Raw genomic sequence first — 22,865 nt, 5'->3', positions numbered from 1 at the left:
CTTGCCCTGGCATCCCTGTACACTGGGGACTCAAGCCTTCACAGGACCAAGGGCCTCTCCTCCCACTGATGTCCAACAAGGCCATCCTCTGCTACATAGGTGACTAGAGCTGTGGGTTCCTCCATGTGTACTCTTTGGTTGGTGGTTTAATACCTGGGAGCTCTAGTGGGTCTTGTTGGTTGATATTGCTGGTTTTGCTATAAGTGGAAAATGCCTTTAGCTCCTTCACGACTTTCTCTAACTCCTCCACAAGGGACTCAGTGCTTAGTCCAATGATTGACTGGGAGCATCCACCTCTGTATTTGTTAGGCTCTGGCAGAACCTCTTAGGAGACAAACATATCAGACTCCTGTCAGCAAGCACTTCTTGGCTTCCAAAATAGTGTCTGGGTTTAGTGACTGCATATGGAATGGATCCCCAGGTGGGGCAGTCTCTCCATGGCCTTTCTTTGAGTTTCTGCTTCACACTTTAACTCTGTAAATCCTTCCAGGAGAATTTGTTTCCCATTCTAAGAAGTACTGTAGCATCCACACTTTGGTCTTCCTTCTTTTTGAGCTTCCTGTGGTCTGTGAATTGTATCTTAGGTATTCTGAGTTTCTGGGCTAATATCTACTTATCAGTGAATGCACACCATGTGTGTTCTTTTGTGACTGGGTTATCTCATTCAGGATGATGTTTTCTAGTTCCATCCATTTCTCTAAGAATTTCATGAATTCATTGTTTTTCATAGCTGAGTACTATTTCTAGGAATCTTTCAAGAATACCAAATGGATAAGTTAATCAGAATTTTACTTTCACACTAAAACATGTAAATGATTAAATCTGTAAAAGATTCTCTCCTACCTGATATTCACAATTCATTAAAGACAGTTATTTGAACAGTCTCTGCTCCTTCAGAGAATATAAAAGTCTGGTAGCAGAGGATTTTTTTTATAGATTTAATCATATCATAAATATATAGAATCATTTTCAGATTTATATGTTTGAGTGTAAAAATAAAGTTCTGATTAACTTATGAACCATTTGATATCCTTGAAAGATACCTAGAAAAACTTTGCTAATAATCAAATTTCCAAATGGCCCTATAAACCTCACTTTTCATAAACAACTTATGTTTTTGATGCTAAACATGCATTTGCTACACATGTCTACATGTAATATATTACACATGCTAAACTGTGTGAAGCAAAAGTTATATTAAAGACAGATTCCATATCTTGAAAGTAGACTTATCTGATTCTGATGATTAATTGTCACTCATGATATGTTCTACAGTAGAGTAGTAAAATAAATATTTGTTTTTCTGTAATAAAATACCAAATGGTCAAATCTATTAGATTTCTATCTTCTGATATTTTAGCCCAGTTAAGAATATAACAGAAAATTTAATTCATTCAAATGACCAAAAGTGAATTTACTTCTTCTTGAATGCTTTTGAGCCTCAACTAAAGAAACACAAATATGAAATAAATAGGTCTGGTTCCTCTTAGAGTTTGTTTCACAATCTGTTAGTCTTGACCCCCTTGGAATTCAGATATCAGATACCTGGTTTATCTAATATTTACATTATGACTCAAGGCAAAAGAAAAATTTCAATTACGAAGTAGCAAAATTAATTTTATGACTGGGGTATAAGGAACTCTATTAAAGAGTTATAGCATTAGAAAGTTTGAAAACCATGGTGGAGCATGTGTCTTTATTACATATTGGAGCATCTTCTGGGTATATGCCCAGGAATGGTATAGCTGGGTCCTCTGGTAGAACTACGTCCAATTTCCCGAGGAACCACCAAACTGATTTCCAGAGTGGTTGTACCAGCTTGCAATCCTACCAGCAATGAAGGAGTGTTACTCTTTCTCCACAACCTCGCCAGCATCTGCTGTCACCTGAGTTTTTTATACTAGCCATTCTGACTGTTCCACCATTTTCATAGCAGCCTTATTCATAATAGCCAGAAACTGGAAACAACCGAGATGTCCCTCAACAGAGGAATGGATACAGAAATTGTGGTACATCTACACAATGGAGTACTACTCAGCTATTAAAAACAATGAATTTATGAAATTCTTGGGGAAATGGATGGACTTGGAGAATATCATCCTGAGTGAGGTAATCCAGTCACAAAAGAACACACATGGTATGCACTCTCTGATAAGTTGTTATTAGCCCAGAAGTTCAGAATACATGAAGTATAATCCACAGACCACAAGAAACTCAAGAATAAGGAAGACTAAAATGTGGTCACTTCATTCCTTCTTAGAAGGGGTAACAAAATACCCATGGAAGGAGTTGCAGAGACTAACTATGGAGCAGAGGCTGAAGGGAGGACAATCCAGTCTGATATAGCTGTCTCCTGAGAGGCTTTGACAGTACCTGACTAATAAAGAAGTAGAGGCTCACAGCCATGCATTGAACTGAGTACAGGGTCCCCAAATGAAGGAGCTAGAGTAAGGACTGAAGGTGCTGAAGGTTTTTCAGCCCCTTAGGACAAACAACAATATGAACTAACTAGTACCCTCAGAGCTCCCAGGGACTAAACCACCAACAAAGCAGTACACATGGTGGGACTGATTGCTCCGGCAGCATAGAGGATGGCCAAGTCAGTCATCAATGGGAGGAGAGGCCCTTGGCCCTGTAAAGGTTCTGTGCCCCAGTGTAGGGAATGCCAGGGCCAGTAAGCAGGAGAAGGTGAGTTGGTGAGCAGTGGGGGAGAGGGAACAGGGGTTTGTTCTTGTTGTTGTTTTTTGTTTTTGTTTTTGGAGGGGAAACTGGGAAATATGACATGTAAATAAAGAAAATATCTAATAAAAAAGCTAAAAAAAAAAAAAAAAAAAAAAAAAAAAAAAAAAAAAAAAAAGAAAGAAAGAAAGAAAGAAAAAAGAATGTTCGAAAATCACTGACCTACAGACAGTGCCAGGTAAATATGCAGTGGATCCTGGCACATGCTCTAACTCCTTTCCTTTCTCTATAGTCCTAGATCTATGGCTATTTTGCTTCTTTTTAAGGTTATTTCTCCTTTTCACTACCTTAAATATATTCTTTTACTTAGATTCAGTTTTTCTTGCAAATAAAATCTAAACTTATATATAGCTTATTAAAGTATATCCTCAAATTCCCATTGAAACTAGTATATTGCTCCAGTGTAGGGGAATGCCAGGGCCAGTAAGCAGGAGGGGATGGGATTATGAGCAGGGGGAGGGGGGAGGCAACAGGGGATTGTTTTAGTTTTTTCATTTATTTATTTATCAAGGGGAACCTGGGCAAGGAGATACTGTAAATAAAGAAAACATCTAATAAAAATAAATAAATTAAATTAATAAAAAGGATTTAGCTAAGGTCACTTACTATATTTCTAAACTGTTTCCATCATAAATGCTTTGAATAATAATTTAATAGTATATTATGACAATTTAAAAAAATTCTTCCACCGGCCTTTTAGCATTTAAAATAGGGATAACATCACAAACGATTGTGGTTTACTGTGCTGCAGTCAGCTGCCCAGTAATAGAGAGAGCTTTTGGTAGTACCGAAAAGCATCCCATCTAGAAGGAAACTGGTTAAAATATAGGCAAATATCTGACTTTTTCTTAAATGAGGAAGCATCTCAATGCCCTGGCTCTTTCTATAAGCTCCCCCACTCAAATTATCTTAATATGGTAGTAAGTGATAGAAACCATGATAGAATCATGTCTCTCTTCTTTGTGCCAGGTCCCTCCACTAATCTTTGATGACAAAGAGTAATATGACCATGGTAAGCAAGTCTACTCAAAGTTGGTACTAAATATGAGAAAGTCTGCCTTTGTTACAAATTGCTACTGCTCCTCTATTTGTGTGCCCTTTTCAAATATTCAATCTCATCCACTCCTTAACATATACAGCTATTATGTAAGTTCTAAGAGGGACAACAAGTGACTTGAACATACCTTAAAGTGTGTCTTTCTGGCTCTTCTCTTCCTGAGAGAATTCAAAGAAGCAAAATACGTATTCTGGATCTCTACTGGTGATGTTTCTTCACACCTGGAGAGAACAATATAAAGAACAATTTTAAATTACAACATATGAATGTGGACAAATTTAGGGTCAGATATGCCTGCTTATTTCATGTTCTTCGTAGAATTCTATAATTGGAAATGACAGAACATCCATTGTTCACTACTGGTGTGACTAGTCAATTTAAATAAGGGTAAAATAAAGCAACTCCACATACACTTCCATGTAATTATCTTGTTACATATATTTATGCATGATCCTGTGCTCAATTTTAGTCATCCTGATTTTATTAGTCTTTCATTTTTCTGTCAAATTTCAGTGTGCTTTATTTTTAGACATATATTATATAAATATTATTGGAGAAACATTTTGTATAAATAACAGTTACCCAAAAATATGAGAGACTTCTTCTCTTTTCTTTTGACTTTAGCTTCAATTAATAATTTGTTGTAACTGTAATAGCTAAACAGACCTAAAACATTAGAAAATCAGGACTAAGGCTGTAGTTTGGTGGTTAAGTGCTTGGTTAGGACATATGAAGGCTTAGGTTCAATGTCCAATATGTTTTCCTATGTAAATGTACAAGTAAGTATGTGAACAAGTACCAGAAGTCTACACTATACCTGTAATATATCAGTCTAATATAGTAACAAAAATATAGACAAAGAAAAATATTTAAGTAAACATTATGACTGGATACAATTTCCCATATAATAATTAGTAAAGCAATTTTGAAGCAAGTTCCAAACTTCACTGAATTTAAATTTCTCTCCTTCAAGCGGGAAGAATATTGTATAAAATTGTTACTAAGGCCATGGATTTTAGAGGAGAGCCTGCTATCTTTGCTTTCCGAGAGCAGTATAATTCCTAATGATACTCTAAGTAATTATTATTATACTACAGATAAGCATGGCTCTGACCACTTATCAAAGGAGCATTTTGTTTTTCAGCTGAAGGATAATGTTATAGAAAACTACACATAGTCAAAATGCAATTAAAAAACAGAAAAGAGAGCCCATGCACATGGATGCATCTGCAACATAACTCCTTCATGTGTGGTTCAGGGAACATCTCCAATGAGAGGCCTGGAGTAAAAGCCAGAGGAACTGGAAATCTGCTTTAAGAGTGTGCCTTCTAGCCATGACAGCAAAGCCACAACTATCAGGTTGCTCAAACAACTCCAACAACAAATATCCCAAAGTAGTTAAGAGAAACTTTGTGGGCCATCAACCGTAGATGATGAGCTACAGTCAAGTAACAGTTGCTGTGGGAGGGAGATTTTGTCTTCCCCAGTGATGACTCTTCTCATTGGTTATCCAAAACAATTGAAGCAGTCAGTCTTAGAAAATTATACATCCAGGCAACAGACTTAGCAGGATGTAGTTATATGTTTGTTTGGGTGTATTTGTAATTGCTAAAGAAGAGGAGATCACACATTTCGGAGGGAGGGAACTTTAGACATTGGAGGAGTAGGAAAAGAAAAAAAGGGAGAACTGATGCAGTTATATTTTTTAAATTCAAAAATGTTTTAAATACCCAGAGGTGAAGCTCAATTGTTAGAGTCTGAATTTCATATCATGCATGAAGCACTAGGTTTGACTCCTAGAATTTCATAAACTACTTAAAGTAGGGTATACTTGTAGTCGTAGTACTCAGTAGATGGAAACAGGAAGATCAATACTTCAAGGTCATCTTTGGGCATATAGAAATTTGGAGGTCATTCTGGTGCATATAAAGTACAGTTTCAGGAAAAAAATAAAAGACTCACTAAGTTGTGGCCTTCTCTCAAGTTCTCTCACTTTCCTTCTAAGAACATTATTTGTTAACAGCAGTAATTTGGGGGAAAACACTCATGTTTGCATAAGGGAATTTTTATAAACTATGGACATGCATCTAACCGGCTTCCCTGTTTATGTGCAATTAATTAGAGACAAATAGTACCAAGATGGCTATAATCAATTAACATGAGGTTCACATACCAACTTGGAAAAATCAATCAAACAAACAAATAAACAAACAAACAAAAAGCAACCCTAAAACTCTGTTTGTTGAAATTTAGCAACTTTTTTAAAATCGGAAAATTGAAATAATTTTATTTCAACTGGTAGTTAGTAGTGCAGCTGCCTAACTGTGCTTATGAGGGACAAAGGTTGGAACTCTGAAGAGATCAGAAAAACATCAAGAGAGTCAAAAAGTATCTTATAATGGTAGGCTGTGTTTGTTTGTTTGGTTTGGTTTGGTTTTGGATTGTTTTTCTTTCTTTCTTTTTTTTTTTTTAAGGTTTCTCTCTCCAAACAAGGAAAAATAGTTCTGATCAAAGATTCATAACTAATTGGTATTTCATGTCTTTGTCTTTTCCAGACAGAATTGATTCCTAAATTTAATAACCGAATGTTTGCTGAAATCCTTATTTCCAAGAAGAATTTTCATACTGACTGATCAGATTTATTCCCTGCTGTTGCTGAAACATGAAGGGAAATTTCAATGTGTTTTATGCCTCAGACTCTAAACTAAACTGTTCACATAACTTAAAAAATTAAGCCTCCTAACTATTCTGAAAAAAAAAAGTGGAACAATGTTTTCTATTTTGATGATAAAGAAACCAAGGCACAGGTGTTTAATTTAGTTTCCAAGCAAGAGAATGCAGCATAGTTGACAGATGTGACGGACTGCCCAGTAAATGTGCATTCCTACATCATATTTCTTGCATCCTGGCAGTTTGAGATTGAATGGCTACTCTCCCCCTGGCCACACTCATTGACTCACTTTCTAGTGGTCCTTGTATTCAATTTCATTGATCTCAACACGGTTACTTCCGATTTTGAGAAGGGGTTAGATATATTTTACCTATTTATCTTAACTTATAGTATTGAAAATGACCCAATTCCTTCCCCTGGTGTTGTAGGTATCAAACTATGAAGATTTTATAAAGTTCCTCAACTGAATTAGTATCTAGAAAAGTGTAGAGATAACATTACTGTCATCACCATAATCATCATAATCATTTTTATAACTTATTTTTGGTTGACCTAATACAATTTCCTTTGCAAATTGGGTTTTCTATTATATATATATATATATATATATATATATATATATATATATATATATATATATATATATATATATATATATATACATATATATATATATACATATATATGTATACATAAATATATGTGTACATATATATGTATGTATATACATATAGACATACATATATATATGATTGTGTTTATGTGTTTATAAGCATATATATACAACTTAGTATACATGTAAAAATATAGCCCAATAGAAGAAAATTCAGGCAATTTTAAACAACCATACAGTACTCAATCAGTTTTGACACCTTTATTTATTCCTTCCTCAGAAACACTAGGAAAAAAGCAAATTACTAAACTCTCTGTTCAGTACTTGCAGAGAAGAGGCTAAGAAACTGATGTGCTCAAAACTGCCCAAGATTACTGTTCTCATTTGTAGAGACACTTTCAGCTTCTTTTATTTTCAAGCACCTCCTGTATGAGTACTGTACTGACATCGTTGTCATTCCTTCCATGCCCTGTACAATACCTCTTAAGCTCCCCTGTTAATTCTCAAATTCATGACATCTTCCTTGCTTACATTTTCTCTCTCTCTCTCTCTCTCTCTCTCTCTCTCTCTTTCTCTCTCTCTCTCTCTCTCTCTCACTCACACACACACACACATGCACACACACACTCACACAGTAGTCCACTTATACATGTTTGTCTACATATGATATGAGGACAACTTATGAGGAAGCTCCTCCCTCCTCCCTCAGCAGCCATTAATTGTCTTTATGTTTCACATGCGACAGGGTCTTACAAGATTTTCCCCATCCATGTTGGCATGCTACTGTGCAGGTCTTGTTTAGGGAACTGCATTGTTATTATTTTTTAATGAAGCAAATAATGTATGTGTCTGTATGTGTGTGTGCAAAGCAAATCAAAACAAAAAAGCAATGGAAGAAAAAATAAAAGATAGTAAAGTTTTCACTTGATTGAATTCAGTTTGTGTGAAGAGATGTCCATTTGGAGTCTTCTGTTAGAGAGCTCAGTTATGCAATATTCATATAAAAGATTTCTGAATAAATGTGACATATTTTATGTTTACATTAACATTTAGATTAATGAGAAGCTCCACTTGAATTAAGAGCTTTGGATGCTGGGGTTCTGTCATTGCCAACTTGGAATGTGGTCTGTTGATTCACCCTCTAGTTTCACCAACAGATTCCAGTATTCATATATTTCTAGTGCTAGAGGATTTTCATGTGGGTGAACGTGTATATTGATACCAACAGTGAAAGAATTAGTTCTTAACCATGAAGAATGTAAAATGTGTACAGTAATTGTATTTTTCCTTAAATAATTGTCCAAAATGGGAATTCTTTTAGCAGGATAGTTTATAATATCTTCCTGAAGAAGTTGTAGCTATTCATTAGTTATTTCTGGAGTCCCTACTCTGTATAGCAGGCTGCTTTAAATCTTCACACACTCTTCTTCCAGGAACTCATTTTCTAGTCTATGTTCTCATACACACAATCAGAATAGTATGAAAGAGTTTATGATTAAAGATGTCACAGTGAGTGCTGTCTTAAAATACAAATTAAACATTAGTCAAATAAGGGAAAGCTGGTCTCAAGACAAGGAAATACTCTCCGAGAGAATCTTATACCATCTCTTCAGTGAACCTGGAATTCAAAATGGTGACTTTGAGATAAGTCAAATACATAAACACACACACACACACACACGTACACACAATACATATAGGGAGTATATATATATATTAACATACCTTGTAGGTTAGGGATTAATTCATACAAACAATTTAATATGCTAAGAATTCTGGATCCTTTCCTCAAAATTAAACTGGTACAGAGTTACTGCTGGACTTTAAGTCAGTCAGATTTAAGAAGTATTTATCCTGCTATGGTGCAGAAAATGGATGAAAAGTGAGCACTTCTTTCTTTATAACATTGTCAGATGATAAAGTGGACTCTTACATGTCAGAGTAAAACTATATAAACAGACAGAAAGACAGACAGACAGACAGACAGAAAGTGGAGAAAGTTAGACTTACATTATGCCAACACTAATGGCACTTCTTTTCATGTGGAACAGAAGAGGAGATTTGAGCCTAGAACTGACTATGTTCTATCTGAACTGCACAACTCTCATACTTTTTAAATGCTGTACAAGAACATGTAATATGTTCAAGAAGAGTACTAGATCCTGTGATAGCAGGATGAAGAACAGAGACATGGTCCCTAAACAGAAATCTAATTTTAATAATATATGAAGAAGAACAACTGAGTAAGAAAAGCTCTATAAGACAGTAACAAAAATATTTGGAAATGGATGGGGTAATCTTCTAATAAGTACATTGTGTTTGAACAAAAAAAAAAAAAACCAAGTATTTTTGTGTTTGAACATCTTAAAGTGGTTGAATCCAGCAATGAAATACAACTCTTTAGATTCAAAGCTTGGCATTTTCTTTTTATGATTGATAGACAAAAATTTGTGACTCTAAACCTTTTCTGTAAAATGAAGATTGACATTCTACTTAATATACTTTTTGTAACTATACTAGTATTAGGCATATAGTACCTCTCAAAATCACGACGGTTGTGGCTGCCACTTTTAGACTGTTTCTGTAATATTCAATGGGTACCTTGCCTCTGGAAACCTGCTTTTAGAATTAGGCCTAATTAATGAAACTACTCAAACTTATAAAGAATTTTAAGATGCAATATTTCCCAAACAGAGTGAACATCAGTGCAGAATTCTAGAACTGATCTTGGCATTAAAATACATTCAACTTGAAGCTTATTCATTATAGAAGATGGATTGTAAGAATTCCACTAGTTTCAGTTTGACCCTTTGATAAAAGAGATCAGGTATCAAATTAGGGATTTAGGGGTTAAATGAACATGTATTAGGCTATTTTAAAAGCCACATTTGAGAAATAGTTACTAACTTATTTTAATTTGAGAATTGCTGGTCACTAAGCTAATGGTGATCATTAGGATTATACATGGCCTTTTACAAATCAGCTGATGTGTCATTTACTGTCAATTCTAATAGAAATAAGTTTTCACTGACATTAACAGTATTCAGTGTAAGTGAACTGATTTTGGTAGACGTGGGGCACTGTTTACATAGTGATACAACTTAAGGACATCAGAGGCCTGAAGTAAGCATCATTAAGCTGGATGTGGCACCTAAGGTATGATCTATTAGTGATTCTGCATTCATTGATTAGAGAAAATCATAAGTACATCAAACAACTCTAACTGTGCATTCTGCCTCAGGAGAATGCATGCAATGTCATTGCATGCTCATTATAGATTGTAGACATGTTTTGTACTTGAATACAGTGACAAGCATGACTATCTAAGAAATATTTTAGTATTTAGCAAAATCAAGCCAGTGGTACTGTTTTACTGTTAACTAATGTTTTAGCTAAGGTTTTATCACTGTGAAGAGACACCAAGACCACAGCAACTCTTATACAGTAAAACATTTTATTGGAGACTGGATTATAGTTTCAGAGGTTACACACATGGCACCATCCAGGCTGACGTGATGCTGGCAATGGATCTTCATCTGAAGGTAATAAGGAGGGACTGTGTGCCACACTGGGCATAGCTTGTACATAGAATAACTCAACCCATGTCCCCCATAATGACATACTACTTCCTCCAACAAGGTCATACATCCTAATAGTGTTATCCTCTATGGACCAAGCATTAAAACATATGAGTCTATGGAGGCCATTTCTATTCAAATCGTCCAGGACAACTGGTGGTGAAAGGGTGGCTAACTCTTATCTAACTCAAAGTCTTTAAAGAAATATAGTTTATCTGCTCATGTGTGGTAAAGGAGCAAAAGAGCTTCCATTAATTTATAACACTTAACATATACAAATATTATTAGTCAAGTATTGCATCTATAGTGTAAGGGAAATGTTATTAGAAATTGAACTTAGAGATGGAGGCAGGAGACAAAGAATAAGGAGGCTGGCTAATCCAGAAAACATTGTTGGGTTTTATTCTCTTTGTAATATAAATTTCTAAAATATAAATAGGTAGTTACTGATCTCTTTATTATTTCTTCAAAATTATAATGACCAGAACTTAGAAAATTAATTTCAAAAGTTAATGCTGAGTACAGGGTGGAAGGATAGACATATTGTTAAAGGTTATGGAAGAAACCAAAGGCTCCTACTACAATAACAGGAAAAAAATGAGAAATGTAGGGACATTTGGAGATATTTTTCTGGAAGAAATCCCAATAGGATTTGGTCAAGGGTTGAAGGTGAAGATTTAAATAACAAAAACTCTGACTCAGAATGGTTCCTGTCTATAAGAACTTCAGGTACAAATATGGAGAAGACACTGAGGGAAAGGAGGTCTAGCCACCAGCCAAACTAGGGACCCATCTCAAGAGGAGGCTACAAGGCTTGACATTATTACTGATGCTATGATATACATAAAGACAGGATCCTAGCATGGCTGCCTTCTGAGAGGCTCAACAAGCAGCATACTGTTACAGACACAGATAATTACATCCAACCAATGGTCTGAAGTTGGGGATCCCTATGGTTGAATTGGAGAAAGGATGGAAGAAGTTGAGGAGAACGGTAACCCCATAGAAAGACTAGCAGTCTCAACAAACCTGGACCCTTGAGATCTCTCAGACACTGAACCATGAACTAGGCAGCATAGATTAGTTGGTCCAAGACCCTCAACACATATACAGCAGAGGAATCGCTGGTCTGGCCTTAATGAGGGAAGATGCACCTAACACTTGAGAGACTTGAGCTCCCAGGGAATGGGGAGGCCTGCAATGGTATGAGAGGGATGTGGGGGTTTGGGGACATCCTCTTGGAGAAAGGGTGGGAGGAATGGAAAGAGGAAATGTCAGAGGGCAGAACAAGAGGGGGATAATGACTAGACTATATGAAAAAGATTAAAGATATAATAATAATAGTAATAATAATAATAATAATAATAATAGTAGTAGTAGTAGTAGTAGTAATAGTAGTAGTAGTAGTAGTAGTAGTAGTAGTAGTGAAAAAGTTTTGAGGCCAGAGGCTGCTGTGGCAATGATTCCATGCTGAGTGTAGAAGGTAGAGGTACCTGCATCTCCAAATTGAGGCTCACTGTTACTGCCAAGGACCAGCTTTAGAAATGTCTAAGGAAGAATTGTGAGCTTTTTGTTGACTTCTCTACAGAGCCTTTCAGAAAGCTGCTGAGTCAGCATTATTTCCATCAGCGGTTGCTCATGACTGTGTTATAACCTCTGCCTGTGGGGTCATGTCAAGTGACTGTATTGCATAGAGTGGCAAAATTTCATGAATAAATGAGAAGACCCACATGAGAAGTATAGTGCCTGAAATTTATTTCAAATTCATTGAGTAGTTGTACTTGTAGCCCAGAAAATGAAAGACCTGGAAAGGGGCCTCTATTGCTTTTTTAGAATTATAGAAATTATAATATATATTAAAAACTAAAGAACAGCAGTGTCCTTGGCTTGAATGCTGAGAATTTGGTTGAACTTTTCCTTAAACCAGCAACTCATTCAATTAACATGTGCTAAGAGTTAGCCATGCACTGGGCCAGGTTTCAGCGATGAATCTCTTATAATCTTTATTTGTACATTTCCTAATTATTTAATATATTCAATATCAACTGAAAAAAAAACTTCTATACACTATCCCTCAAATCTGAAACCACTTCACTAAAGCTGAAGAAAATAATTTAATCACTTTCATCTTTGATTTATCAAGAACTCAACACTTTACCAAAAGGTTTTTAGAAATTATTCTGTTTTCAAATTGTAATTGTGGGTGACTTATTTTGAGAAAAACAACAGATCTAATCATTATGTAAACTGATATGACAATCTTTATACATGCTCATGGAATACTCACTCATTTGGTAGACAAACACTACACAAACTGAACACTTTCTGTATACATTATAAAATGATTTGGTTTGATTAGGAAAAATGAAAATAGAGACATTTGCAACCAAATGTTTTATTTTATACTATCATAGTCTGTGTAGCTTTGAATGGACATATTTTGCACCTGTTTTGTTTTGTTTATCTGAAACGGACTTAAGTCTATATAGTCACTCTCAACAATTCTTATTTATCAGGAAAATAAGGACAGTCATATAACATAATAGCCAATATTAACATTTAAAGTAATATATAGGTTTTGCTCATTTGGTTCATTTGGTTTGCTTTGCCAGACGTTAAAAAATCAAGAGCAATGAAGAACTTATGTCAGGGTAAATAGAGAACATTTTATAGGTTATTTGCATAGAAGAATAAAGATTTTCATTTAGACAGTTTGTAGGATGGAAAAATCAACCAGATAGCAGATGGAAGTAGAAACTCAATAAAGCTTATGGACTGAATATGGTCTTTGTCCATTTCTTACTTCATGTATTTTAGTCCCCTATTTTTTCTATGTCATTGTAGGTGTGGATGGTTCTGCACTTATCCGGGTGTGCTTGGTGTGTGTGTGTGTGTGTGTGTGTGTGTGTGTGAGAATGGAGGGATCAGGTATCTCCTTCATTAACTCTTCATCTTGTTTTTTGAGACAGAGTCTCTCACTTAGCTGACAGCATACTGATTTGGTAAGTCAGACTAGCCAGTGAGTCCCACTGATCTGAATATCTCTGCTTTCCCATTGTTGGTTTACAAGACACACGGTTCCTTCCACACTTGGATATTTTCTTTTCAATGGATTCAGGAGACTGAACTCAGATGTCCATGCTTTAATCTTAGACATGTTATTGACTGAACTTTCTCCTTAGTCTTAAATAATATTTTCATGTTGCTGTTGTCATATCCTAAAAGAACAAACACTCCCACACATATAATCTCTTTGTCCAGGGTAGGTTTTAGTGAGATATAATCATGAGCCCAAAAGTAAGCTCAGTAAGAATGTGAGTGAGTGACAAAATGCTACTCTCTGTACAAGGGGCTGACTCTGTGTTCCACACTACCTCATTATGTATTCTGCTAATGGCAGGGGAAGTGAAAATAACAGTTAGCTCTAGAAAGAGTGGGCACAACATTAAGATTTAATTAAACCTTGTTTTACTTGGGCAAACTAGTCATGCAATGATGTCATGGGAGAACAGAGCTCAACACTTTGTGACTAAAAGCAAAAAGACATGCTGCAGAAATACCAGTGCATATGGTTAAAGCAAGCAGGGTGAGAAGAGCAAACTTGGCAGGGCTGGGTCCAGAAGACATGTCGCACCCACCACACTGCAAGGATATGAGGTGTTGGAATTGGAGAGAACAGATTTGTGGACCTGGACAGGAATCAAGGTTTCCTCGTTGTTCCTGGGTAATTAAAATTCTTTTATGTGCTTTAAGGCACAGAACAAGCACCAAAGAAAGCAATGACAGGAAATGCAATTATAGTACTGCATAGAAACATTTCTAGCCCTTAAAACTATCCAAGGATAGAACAGACTGCATTTGAATGTAGTGTGTTTATTATCACTGAAGGATTTAAAAATAGGCTGCGCAGACACTTGATAGATACTCTCTAACTTGGTACAGTGTCTCAGGAGCCAAGAAATTACAGCTGTTTGATTAGACTTAATGGAGAAGAAATATTTGTGTTGTGGATATATGTGAACTGTAGTTGCTTATAATATATAGTAGAGTTTGAAATGGAATAATAACTCATTTTACCTGTCATCTGTAGTAGGAGTGCTGGTAGAATCACGAAAACTTTATTTCTGGAAGTTTCTTAGGCTGTTTTCAGAGGAGATTAGAATTGATGTGGAAATACATTGAGGAGAGAAGAAATGGCCTTAGTAATATGAATAGGTATCATCTAGTTCGTCTAATGTGAAAAAAAAACTTTAATAGGCTTAAAAAAGAGAGAGAGAAGTAAGTGGAGTGTTCCCTTTCTGTCTCTCAATGTGTTTGAACTGAGACATTGTGTTAGTTTCATTGTCTCTGTGATCATATGCCCCAAGATACATTTTAAAGGAGAATGTACTTGTTTTTCATAGTGTGAAAGGTTTCACTTCATCATGGCAGGGAGGACTTAGGCATGCTTACAGAAAGTAGAATAGTGCTGCCATAGTAATTGGCCAGAGAAAATATAACAGCTAAGGAAATACTCCTAGGGATGGAATTCTTTCTAACCTGGCTTCATCTAACATAATTTCTTTAAGTCTGAATAATGTATTCAGATATCAAATCCATGAAACACTTCATTAAATCAATGCCCTTATGTTCTAATTGCTTCTGCATATGACCTTACAGATACACCAAGAGGCATGCTTCATTAATCTAATATCTCTATTTTAAAATAACTTAGTTCAACAGAAAGTGGGAATGACATTTACCACACATGTTTATTTACAGATTCTGATGTTTATGCTTTAGCATTATTCATCTATGGATTACTGGATGAGGACATAAATGGCCCCCACTAATGTCAAAAGCAATCCAAGTGAATGTGGTGAGGTAGATCTTAAAAGAAAAATGGATTAGGTGTGAGAATGTATCTCCTAGGAATGCCAGAAGCTATACCCATTAGGTCTCATTAACATGACTGCCCATAAATGAACCAAATAAGGAAAACAACAGTAGAAATACCAGAATGCATGGGAAAGCCCAAGATGATTCAACTAAACACAACAAAATATAGACAGCCAACGATTTCTGACAGCAGGAGAAATAGTCTTTCTAGAGGAAGTGCACATTGATCGGTTATACTATTTTAAATGGTCAGACTTGAAAAATGTACATATTAGTAATATTATAAGTCTGGGAATGTTCACTTATGTATTTATTAATGTGTTTGTGTGTATATGTGTGTGTGCGCATGTGTATGTGTGTGTGTGTGTACAAGTGAATGTGTGTGTATATGTGTGTGAGTGTGTGAGAATATGTGTGTGTGTGAGAGAGTGAGTGTGTGTATGTTTGTGTGTGTGTCCGTGTAAATCATCATTGAAGAAAAAACAGGTCATGATTTTGAAAGAGACCAAGGAATGATTTGGAGAGAGAAAAGGAAAGACAAAAATTACATAACTATATTATGGTCTTAAAATATTAAAGAAGTAATTTGAAAACAAAATAAACAGAAAAAATGAAGATTGCTCAAAGCATGCTACATTACAACAAAAATAAAAAGAATTGTTTATAGACTCTATGCTACAATAAAACCCTATATAAAGGGATCTTCATTTAATTTTACTATATAAATATAATTATTCTAATGAGTTACCATTATATGTCCAAACATGGTATTTAATTAAACATGCATCTGTAAACATGAGAATATATAATTAGAAAATAAAGTAAGAACAGAAAAAACTGTTTTAGCAAATACAAAATTGTTTAGGGCCTTGGTGATTAGGGATGAAAGGGCCTAGCCTACTATTCATGCTTGGTGGGTATTAATATGGGTAGGAGCACTGAAGATCCCATTCCCCTTTATGCTGATGGGTGCCAATCATACTTCTCAAGATCTTTATCTTTATTATATATAGTTTCACAAATTTAAGTCTGTGGCTATGGCAACATTTGCTTCTTGTCAAGGACATAGCTAAAACATTTTTTGTGAAACTTTTAATAATGGTTTCAGAGTTGTAGGAAAGCACATATCTGTAGCTATTAATGCTGGGGACATGAGGTTACAGTTCAGGAAATCAAGGAAGGAAATCATATAATATTTAAAGAACCATTTATAAGTCACAGTAACCCATCAGAGGGTGTGAATTGCTATTTGGCTAGCACTGGGCATGTGCCCTCATCATTGTTTTGTAGCATATGGCAAGTAATTTAAGAATATTAATATATACTGTATAAAACAGATTTCTGAAGTTTCAGATTCATGTCTGAAGTCACTCAGCCAGTGTGTAGACAGTGAAGCAGTATAATTTGAGGATTCTACACCAGCATTTGTTCCCTCTCTGCATCTTCACTCCAGTCCTCCTTCCTTTCATTCCTTTGTATCTACTCAATAAAATAATCTAAAGATTAGTCTTTGCACTTACTGTGTATTTTGCTTTTTATTTTTTTCCTGAAATTTGGAAGAAATAAGGATTTCTTTCAAATATAAAATGTTCAAGAAGATCAATATTTTAGGCACATATTTTGTAGACCAATGTATTGTAAGATTCCACATCTTTAGAAAATATGTAGAAGAAACAAACAAACAAACAAACAGAACAAACACAAACAGGAAAATAGAAAGGATGGCTCGGGGTCCAGCAAAATGACAAGTTACCCATTTGCACAACGTGAGGAAGATATTATGTCAGCTTTAAAGCAAATCAATAAAGCAAAATATTTAAACAAGAAAGCTTAGTGGAAAGCAGTGATTCAGTCATCTGGAATTGAATGTCAGTTTTAAGTCAACCAGTATTTGATTGATTCATGAAATAATAGGAAATATATAGCTGCTTCCTTTATTTTTCTTTTAAGCTAGAATATAAAGCATTAGATACTGTTATAATTTTAAAATAATGACACAAATTTATGTTTTTCCTTTCACAATAATAACTTCTGCCTTATTTTTTAAAAATAGAAATCAATATCTAGGACCTTTCTAAGCTGACAAGTTTTACATACTAGCCTATTGCATAACTATATTGTTTTCCTGTGCTAAGTAGGAGAGCTATTTTTAAAAAGGTAGCCATCAGGTCACTATGTAACTTGTGCTCTGTGAGTCTGTACTGAAGGTGTCATTCACACACAGTGTTATTATACTGAGAAGGAGGGTCTTGTGGATGACATTTAAGGTGCATCACACAAATAGATATCTGAATTAGAATTTAAGCTTAGCATTTCTTCTTCAGTCTGTAAGCCCTACACATAAGCCCTATTTTATTAGGATGTAGAAGAGGAGATAAAATGCTTATTAAATGGGGCTGCAAGCATGATTCTGAGTGTAATTGCTCAAACAATAGAAAATAAAAGTCAAGATTTTAATAAGACTCTGAATGGACCTTAGTTGTATTTATTTATGTATAGGATGGATGGCCATAATATAAAAGCTAAGCATTCTAGAAATATAGTAAGCAGGATTGTTGGTTAGGTTTTGTCCTGGTGACTATGAAAGGGATTTCTTTTCGATTGTCTCACCATCCAATTCTTGATCACACATCTCTAGGAGGGATTTTTAACATTTTATTGGAAGGCAATTATAAAGCAAGTGCACGGCTTTTACCTTCTAAATTTCTTATTGATGCAGTTATGTTGCAGGATGTATCTGATGGTACTATATGGCATCATGAAGGGTATGATGCATGCGACTGAAATTTTCCCTCTTTTCTCCCAATCCCTGAGAAATTTGGAATGTTCTTCTCAATGCTCCACTGATCTCATCTCTATAACATGAATATTGGAGCCACTAATAATATGTGATCATTTTGTAAGTACTTCAATTTAAGCATGTAGACCACTGCCTGAAAGATTTGATTAAGACTTAAGTGATTATGAGACTATTATATTTACTTTAGGCACATGTAAACATAAATATACACAGACACAAATACAAATTCATACACATATACACCATGCTGAATGTAGCATGGTCCAGTTTTATAATGCATTTAAATAAATGTGCTATCTGTCTATTATATTTATATATACACCTATGTAAACTACACATACTTATATAGAACATATCTGTTGTTGCTGAATCCAAATAACTCCACTCAAATAGTCCCATCAGTGGTGGTGGTGCTTTTTTCGCTACTCATCCCAGTTCTCTGAGTTCCAAATGAAAGACACCCGTGCAGCCTTATATGTTAATATACTTTAGAAGCTCAATAGCTGGGCCACTTCTAAACCTCCATGTAGCTAACATGCTCTCTTTCAATATCACTAAGTTATTATTTACATAAAACTGTATTCCATCTTACTTGACTAGGACCCAGACCTGCAGCCTTCTCACGCTGAGTTCCCCAGCACCTACATCATAGCTCTAGTTTCTGTATAGCATCGCTCTGGCCTCACAGCTACAACTCTCCCAGCATGGTGGCTCTCTCCTTCTCTCTCATCCTAAGACCCTTGCCCGGAATCCTAATGTTCCTTCTCTATCTCCCTGCCTGGCCATTGTCCACTGGCAAATTTATTTATTAATCAAACCCAAGTACACATAGGGTTCCACATCATCTTGTGTGTGGATTATTGTGCAATTTGGGAACTGAATTAATATAATTTATGTAGCATTAGTCCAAACCCACAACAATATGTATATACACTTATATAGATACACTACAGAATACATTCTGTGTTGAAATGTTATACATTAGATATTGTTTCAGATGAGGAGATACAATAGCAGTACAAATAAAATTCTTGCTACCATGAAATGTATCTTTTGCTTTGTACTTGAAGAGTGAGTTGAACAGAATTTATTTAGCTCTGTTCCAACTACATCTTTTCTTTCTGTTTCTTGCTCCACATTCCCCCTTTCTTTTCTTTCTCATTTTCTCTCTGATTTGCTCCTATACCTCCTGCTCCTCTTATTACCTCAGATGACTCTCAGAGCATAGTACATGCTTGGGAGTCACTATCTCAATGAAGTTCACCTTAGGTCATCCTTCTCAATAGTAGTTGAAGTAGATATCAGGGGTTTTCTATAAGAATGTGTCCATAGAACTGCACTTTAACCAAAGAGCTATGGAAGAAAGTGATGTTTGATATTTTTTATTTCTGACTCCCTCAGTATTCCCCAACGGCCTTATTTTGCTTCCTCCTTTGCCTGTGGTCAATATGAAGATGCCAGGATAAGCTCAAAAGGTACCAATTAATGACATTAGTTACAGTTGCTAAATGAGTATACATGAAAGACAGCCCCAGCCTTAATTCCTTATGACACCAATATTCCATATATATTTTAAAAAACTCTCTTCTAACATCATGCAGCTCAAAATTTCAAGATTCATATAGCATTTAAATTGCTCCATTAACATGGAGAGAGTAAGGAGATGAACAAAAAAAAAATATAAGCAATATCAACCAGTGCTGAATGATGTGTAGAATGGTGACTATAGAAAAGGAGTAAGATATAGAGAATGGTTAGGGAAGCCTTTGCTCATGAGGAAGAACTGAGGCACTTAAAGTATAAAGCCATCTTCACAAACACTGGAAAAGCACTCCAGAGAAAGTGAATGAAATACAGAGACCTCACCTAGTATGCTTAAAAATTTCAGCTTATATGATGAAAGCAGTCTCAGCATCAGCTGAGTAGGAAAGGAAGTCAGAGGCAATCAGAGAATGGGTCCCCATGTCTTCCAGAGAACAAAGTAAAGACTGAATTTTATTTGTAAGACGCTTTAACAAAGAAATGACACAATGGAATTTATCTATCACAATCTTTTTACATCTTGGGTTGGAGGTAGGCTGGGTATTGACTGGGGATAAACAGCAGTTGTGATCTCATTTGTAAAGCCATAACAGTAGCTGTGAAAATAAAGTAGAAGTCTACGTTGATACATGCTCTTGCCAATGTTTTGATGGATAGAACTTTTCTTTATTCATCATATTTACTAAACTATATTGATCATCCATAAGCAAGTTTTTGCTTGTCCCAGAAACAATTGAGTTTAATGTCATTTTACTGAATTCAGCCATACTAAGCTATGCTTCATAACTTCAACCTTCCTAAAGCTAGACATTGTACTTTTGCATAATTCATCAAACTGTGGGAACCGTCTCATATTTTTCACTCTTAAATCCTGTCACATCTATTTTTAACTTTAACAATTGATACTTCTTAAAATTCATTTTACATCTCTTTTCTCATGAAGCCAAGCTAGTGTAACCTAATATTGACTCTCTTTTCCATTTGAAGGTGTGGCTTCTTGGGAACTTATTTTAACTTCTTTGTATCATCATAATTGAGTTCTGACCTCCAAAGGACATGTTCATAAAGGGAGTAAATAAGATTGACATGAAAAAGTGATCTGTAATCAAGTATGTTTTGGAATCATTGAACTAAATAATCAGATCCCTTGCCTCCAGGGCAGCTCAGAGAATGTTGGATATTTTTTATTATGACTCTCCATGAGGTGAGATGATATTTGTTGAATTTATTAAAGTTAATGGACTGTGAAAGTCTCCTCCCACACATTTTCTTTATAAACCATTTCAAGATGAATGTCCTGCTGAAAATCCTGAAAATTATTTCCTTAGGAAAGTACTTGTAAATATTATCTAACTATAGATATCTGTAAACAGCAACCGGTATGACTAAAGTCTTCTGTAAATGAAATATTTATCAGTCTACATGTTTAAACAAACCTCATTGTTCATGCACACACACATATCCATATCATATATATTATACACCTATATGCATATATATGTGTGTTATCCTCCCTCTCTCTCTTTTTTCTATTCTCTCTCTCTCTCTCTCTCTCTTTCTTTCAGAAGTCTCTCAAGATGTCATTTTCAAGGTATCAGTTGAACTAGCAAACTAGGGAGTATTGACTTATTGTCCAGAGGCCTAGTCAGAATACACATGCCATCATATAGTCAGGATTATTTTCATTACAAATAAAATTTATGGAAGTCTGGTATTAAAAATATGGCCATGGGTATTTCTGAAAATTAATCTATGAAAGCAGAAAGATGTTTATGTACCATATTGTCCAATATGGCATAGATGATACCCTGTTACCCAGTGGCCTCTGGGAATCCAGGAGAATGTTCTTCTGGCACATATGTGTTCACTTTTTTCCTCTTCCTATTTCAGTTACAGAAGAGAGAGAGAATATTTTCATGTATTTTCTTCTCCTTATTAACTGTAGACTACCCAGCACATGCATCACAGGCAGAGTTGGGACACTCTAGTTCCTCCTAGGAATACATCAGTGGATTCTGTAGGACATGAAGTATTTAGAATGTTGGATAGATGACACTTTGCCACCAGTTTCTTTATACCCAGAAAAGAAACCTGCAGTCAGTGTATTATATGTTCTTTGTGCAGCAGTTACCCACAAAAATAATGCTTTTCCCTTCTTCACCATAAAGTAGCTTTCCAATGAAAGGTTCCTCTAGCTCTGCTCTCTTCATTTATAGAGGGTTTATTAGTTATTGGCCTGAAATGTCTTACTTGATGCAGACAAATAACAATAGTAATAATAACAGCCACCATATTTCATGACTTTGTTATAAGTAATTTGTTTCCAAATTGGTATCATCTTGATATATGGATAAAGAACAGAAATTTCCTAGACCAAATTGTCCCTTCCTGACCTCAGTGCCTACTAGTGCCTTATATATAATGCAAGCATCAACATACTGTTGATTATCTTAGTTGAACATACAAAAATGAGAATTATTTAATCATAATGACTAATAAAAAAATGATATCAAGAAATAAATCATGGGCCAGGCAGTGGTGGCTCATGTCTTTAATACCAGCACTTGGGAGGCAAAGGAAGGAGGATTTCTGAGTTTGAGGACAGCCTCTACAGAGTGGGTTCCAAGACAGCCAGAGCTACACAGATAAACCCTGTCTGGGAAAACCAAAAAAGAAAAAAAAAAAAAAAAGAAAATCATGGGCTCAACCAACAGAATGTTATCCCTTATATTGTACTTTCATATGTTTCTATGAAGAGTCTTGATGATATTTTTTATTCCCATTTCATTTTCCCTTTTCTCCCTCCTTCCAGCAGGAACTCTTATTCTTAACAAATCTCCCCCCTACTTTCATGTTTTCTTTCATTTCCTTCTGTCTTTTCTGTCTGTCTGTTTATCTATCTGTCTCTGTCTCATCTCTGTCTCATCTTTGTCTGTGTCTGTCTGTGTCTGTCTGTGTCTGTCTCTGCCTCTCTCTCTCTCTCTCTC

At 35.4% G+C, this 22,865-nt stretch overlaps 1 protein-coding gene across 3 annotated transcripts in view; it reads right to left on the bottom strand.

Annotated features, from left to right (window-relative positions):
- The window catches only part of Lrrc4c (leucine rich repeat containing 4C), a 1,245,152-nt gene that overhangs the window by 204,176 nt on the left and 1,018,111 nt on the right, over positions 1-22,865 (bottom strand). For all 3 annotated transcript variants that reach the window (XM_031371128.1, XM_031371127.1, XM_031371130.1), the window contains one exon: positions 3,924-4,017. The gene's annotated coding sequence lies outside the window, so the exon portion shown is untranslated. The remainder of the gene's footprint in view (positions 1-3,923; positions 4,018-22,865) is intronic.

The sequence above is a fragment of the Mastomys coucha genome, unplaced genomic scaffold, assembly GCF_008632895.1.
Source record: "Mastomys coucha isolate ucsf_1 unplaced genomic scaffold, UCSF_Mcou_1 pScaffold15, whole genome shotgun sequence".
Lineage (NCBI taxonomy): Eukaryota > Metazoa > Chordata > Mammalia > Rodentia > Muridae > Mastomys > Mastomys coucha.
The sequence above is the reverse complement of the archived record's forward strand: the minus strand, read 5'-3'. Positions and strand labels throughout refer to the sequence as shown.